Below are 6,000 nucleotides of genomic sequence, written 5' to 3' on the forward strand. Positions count from 1 at the left end.
CCTTGCTTCGAATCTAAGTAGAGCAACTCTATCCTCTAGAGCCTTAGTCTCTCCACGCAGAGGAACAGACCGACAATAATACTGAGTATGTCATACACAGACAAGGTTGCACCCAATAAGGTGTTGAGTTGGGTTACTTTCTTAGTTTCTTATATACACCTGCTTTTGCTAGCACATACATTGAGCATATCTCACAAGCAGGAGGTTGATGAGCTAAAATTATCTGAAGGTCTGACAACATAGGTCTTCTTGATGAACAATTATGCACTTTCACATGTCTTCCTGAAAAATTGGCATCTTTTTTGACACAAGGATTCAAATTATCCATTAGGAACAACGGAAAATGGGTCATTTGTCCAAATATTTTTAAAATATGGTTCAAATGGATGAGTAAAAATTAGTATGGGTGAAATGGACACCAAAAAAATAGCAAAGATGAAACTAGATTCATCCTGACTTAAACTTAAAAAATAGTAAGGATGAAACTGGATGCATCCTGATGTAAATTAAAAATAAAAAAAAATATTTGAAAACGGGTAGGATGAAACTATTTACATCCTTGCTATTTTTACATTTTTGTCCATTTAAACAGTATCAAAATCTAAATGTCCTTTTCACCCAGGAATTGTTGATTTGGTCTTTTTAACCAATTTTGTGTAGGAACAAGATGAACAAAAAAAGAAAAAAACCTTCATGCAAACACTAGACTTAAAACCACAAACTAGTTTAACTTGACAAATTGAAATCTTGATTTGCTTCGATAAGGGTGCACCATTTATATAGTTTGATGTAGACCGAAAAAAATCAAAATAATAAATACAGTATTAAATTTTTTTATATAGAGGGTAGTAAATGTATTTTGATTTCGTTATCTAAAAGATTTTGGAGAGAATAAAAATAGTGGGTACGTGAACGAGTAAGTGAGGTAAAATATGATGTTCTCGAAGTATATAATGGTAACCAATGTCATTATAATACAATGGTAAAATCACTGGATAATGATACCAGTGACCTAAATTTGAGAATCATCAATACCTTACCGATTAGAAAAAACCTTGTAGTACAGTGGTAAAGACTTTAGAGCATGAACTTTACGGATCAAAAACATGTAGTATAGTGGTGAAGTCTTCGGCTGATAGGCTTTATAGATAAAAAAACAAAACATGTAGTATACTGGTACATTCTTTAGGTGATTAATTTTACATCTCAAGAAAAATGTGTGGTTTTGTAAGGAAAAAAAAAACGTCTGGTATCATAACATTTTTGCAAAATCTACTAACGGTTACTTGAATCCGACAGGTTCACAATTTTAACTGTGCCAAAGTTTACAAATCATGAAACCTGTTTCGAGGCATACTCATTTTTTTTGAGGCATACTCATTCATTATACTATCTAGGGTGGGTTTATAAGGGGTGTCTAAAGATACTGCAATTACCTATATATCCTTAAACAACTTAAATTATTAGACTTCCCTTATCATCAAAAACCTAAAATCAAAAATCAAAATAAACTTTAAACTCAAACATCTTGGACTCAAATTCAATCAAGAAATTGATCAAGCAAAGCAAACACGAATCGAAGTGAGCGATGTTGGAGTGCGAAATCCAAATCTCAATTGCTCTTATATGTATTTTAGAATGTATGTGTAACAAACCCATCTTGTTTTTCATTGATTTTATTTTGTTTGATCGATAGAATATGATTTCAAAGATGAAATTAGGGTTTTCAGAAGATCAGTTTGGCTGATCTTGGAGTATCAATTTTGAGCCGAACCTAGTGTATGATTTAGAAAAACACTATGTTCGGCTAATGCGACTTTGCTAGATTTTGTTCGAATCAGCCGAACCAAAATTCCTCAGTTACAGAGTGAAGTTCGGCTGATAACTTTTCAGCCGAACCTCAGTTTTTTGAAAATATACCTAGGTTCGGCTGATAACTTTCCAGCCGAACCTCAGTTTTTTGAAAATATACCTAGGTTCGGCTGATAACTTTTCAGCCGAACCTCAGTTTTTTGAAAATATACCTAGGTTCGGCTGATAACTACTGTTCATATGGTCAGTAGATCTGGGTTTTAAAAATTAAATTTTTTGACAGATTCAACTTATAAAAAGAAATTAAACCTCGTATATAAGTATATCTATGATTTGAATCACACATTTTGGTCACTTCTAATCATTAAAATCTCAAAATTCAAAACCCAAGTTTTTTTCACTTCTTCTTCTTCCTCTCAAAATTCCCAACTCTCTCACATAAATTTGATTTATCTACTAATTCACCACTAATAATATAATTTTTAATCAATCCTTAAAATTCCTAGCTAATCAAATCTAATCATAATCATTAACATCAATTATGTAAGGATAGTTATGCCATTATCAAAAAGGGTGGATAAGGAGTGATGTTATTTTTTATTTGGTGACCCTATTTTGGCATTATTTAGTATGCCTCAAAAAATTTCAGCATGCCTCAAAACAGGTTTCCAAATCATCATACTCATCACAACAATCATGACGGTTCACAAATGGCAAAACCCATATTTCCATGATATTCTCCTTTTTTTTTTTTTGGCGGACGCTTTTGCTTTGCACCAGGTTTAGAGCAAGTCTTATGGTGGAATCTAACCTAACCTATTACAAGTGTGGAAAAATTGTGGAATGTCAAGTCTAGTGGCTTCCAAGTTGGGGTCTTCCACAGTTTTTTCATGCTATGTTCCATGATTTCGTGCGATGGCCAATAAACGCTAATCATATTAGCGTTTATTGGCTAATCAGTTTGCGTGCGATGACCAAAAAATACTAAACTACCGATTATGAAGGGACATATAAGTATTTTCCAACTTTTTTTGTCTTATTACTTGCCACTAATTCTTTCGGGATCGCCCCTAAAGACGCCAGGTTTATTTAGTCGGTTGCAGTGCTGCTTTAATATTTTTTTTCCTTTTTTCTTTCATTTTCCCATTATGTGTTATTTGTTGGTTGGGGTTTTCTTAACCGCGCTTATTCCAAAATAAAATAAAATACGGTTGTTGAGTTTCACACTATTTAGAGTATTTTATATTAGAAACAAGAAAATGTTAGCAAATAAATTAGATAAAATTCAAAATTCAGAAGAAAATTCTAAAATAATACTCCATCTTTTTCTACAAAATATTTACTGTCACTTTTTCGTTTTAGCCTAAAAGATGTGTTAAAACTACAAAAGTGATAGTACCACTTTTGTAGTAACAGAGGCGGCAGTAGTTGGTTTCAGTATTATTACATTTCATCACATAATTTTGAATGATAAGCATCGTTGAGCTTTACAAACACCCAAATAAGGAGACTTCACAATATCTGCACGATTTACCACCGTATTATTGATATCTAGACCACTGAACCCACCAAATAGTTCTTCTATGGACATAGACGTGCATGAGACAATCTTCAAATCATTTGGAATCGTTTTTTAAGATATCAGTCAAAGGGTGTCCGGCATGAGCTTGGCTCAATTGAATGTTCTTCCTTTAATTAATGCAAGATCTACATGATGGCCATGCATATCCCAACTTCACACCTTCAACATTGCAGTTTGCTGGTGGTTCTGCATCTTCCGTGCAAAGGAATCTTCCAAATCCCATAGCGCTCGATAAGGAAAACCATCTTCCAGAAATCAATCACGCCATATTCTTTACGTTTACAAGGGAAAATCTCGTCCAACAAAAATAACTTCAAAGTTATTTAGAAAGGTTATGCTGCCCAACAATTAAATACTGTTGAATCTGTATATACTTTTGTTTTTCCTGTTATATATCTCAGTCACCAAATTAATTCACTTCACATTGTATCGAAAAGGTTCCCGTGCAGATAGTTCCCGACAATGAGCAGCTATTGCGGGCATCAACAGTTTTCTATTCTGAAATCCCGGTGCTTGCAATCATGCAAGGCAAAGAAACAGCACCAATGAGTATCATTAAGCGAGAACAAATGCATTTTTCTTACTGATGATGACGAAGTATATATTGATATTGATAAACATTCTTTGTGATTGATAATTATGCACTTTCACATATCCTCCTGATAAACTTGCGTCTTGTTTGACATAAGGATTTGAATGATTTATTTGGGACACCATGAAACATGAGAGGAAGAAAACCTGAGTTAAAATCACAAACCATTTAACTTGACAAATTGAGCTGATGAATTTTACTTTGCTTCCATATGGTTGCACCATTTATATAGCTTAACACAGAGAGAAAATAATAAATTGATCATCAATGAAAATTTTAATTTTCTACAATGGGGCAGTAAATTTATTTTGATTTCAATATCTGAAAGATTTAGTAGAGAAATAAAATAGTGGGTATGGTGATGAGTAAATGAGGCCACCCCTTATATGTATAATGATAAAGTCACTTGAGGCCCATAGAAAAGTCACTGTGGTAATAACAACTACTCAATTTTTTTTTCTCATTTGTCTAAGAATTCTATTGTTGGGGCATGAAAAGTCATGGTCTTTTGGGGGTTGTCAAGGGCTGCCAAATAGTAATCGGGACACCCCCATCAAATATTTATATAAATGACTAATATTTTTTTATGACCCCTCACTGATTTTACATAATAAACTTGATTAATGTCACTAATTAATCATGATTAGCTAATTAATCAACACTAATTCATTTCCTTAAGTTAATTGTTGAAGTTGAAAATCAAAACAAAAAAAAAAATAGAGGGAGGAGGAGGAGGAGGAGGAGGAGGAGGAGGAGGAGGAGGAGGAAAAAAAATTGGGGAAAAAAATGAAAATCAGTGATTCAAGCAAAACTTTTGATGTAGGTGAACCCTCATCTTCAAAATACGATAACATAATAATACCCATCAACAACGATCAGTTCTTTACTGATTTTTCACAAAATCATGAAATTTCTTCTCAGACTCAAAATAACCCTTATGAACCTTACTATGATTTCGAAGGACCAACCCAAGAAGAAGAAGAAATCGAAGAAACAATTGCTCAAGATTACCAGGTATACCTCTATTTTAACTCCTATTTCAGTTTTGAAGCTCAGAGTTTCGATATTTTCCTTCCGAAAACCCTAGGTTTCCAGCCGCAAGGTACAATTACGGCTGGGAAACCAAGAACTCCTGGCCGTTATTGAGTTATACGGCTCACAGTTCATGAACTTCCAGTCGTTATGAAACCTGACGGATGGAACGATGAAAAGTTCCTGGTCGTAACTTGTCAATTACGGCCATGTATTTTCTACGTGCATGGGAAGCATTTAATACTGTCGGCGGCTGTTAGGTTTCCTGTCCGAAAATATTAAATGCTCTTTAATGCTGGCGGCGCCGGTTGGGTTACCCAGCCTTAACTAGTTTTATGGCTCGTTTTTTAGGCCGTAAGCTGGCTCCTCCAGTTACAGGAAAATATACATCTTGGAATTCCTGGTCGTAAATGTTTTACGGTTAGGAATAATACTTTTCGACCCAGCCGTATCTTTAATAACGACTGGAAAATCACTTGTCGACCCAGCCGTGTACGCTTTGACGGCTGGAATATCACTCTTGAACCCAGCCGTTTCTATGTGTTTAAATATTTTTTTGTGAATAATTATTATGTGACATATGTCATTCTATTATAGATTGTACCGTACATTCCGGTGGAAGATCAAGAGGTGGTTATGGAAGATCAAGAGGTGGTTATTGGAGAGCAAGAGGTGGTTATGGAAGATCAACCCCCACCTGTGCAAGTTTCCGAGGACACAAGTGCTCACTATGCAAACAACTATGAGTGGAAAGATAAGAAAGATGCAAAGTTGTGAGCTCCATCACAAAGGGTTGAAAAAGATGTGCATCATAGATGATATCACCCCCTATAGATGAGGAAGGTAATTATATCCGACGATGTACAAAAATTACATGCACTTTTTACCACATTTTATTCATAACTACGTCAAGTCCACCGACGATGTTGAGGGCGACGGAAATTGTGGTTACCATGTGTTTGTAGATCAACTTGGACCTTTT

This window comes from Papaver somniferum, chromosome 10, assembly GCF_003573695.1.
Source record: "Papaver somniferum cultivar HN1 chromosome 10, ASM357369v1, whole genome shotgun sequence".
Taxonomy (NCBI): Eukaryota; Viridiplantae; Streptophyta; class Magnoliopsida; order Ranunculales; family Papaveraceae; genus Papaver; species Papaver somniferum.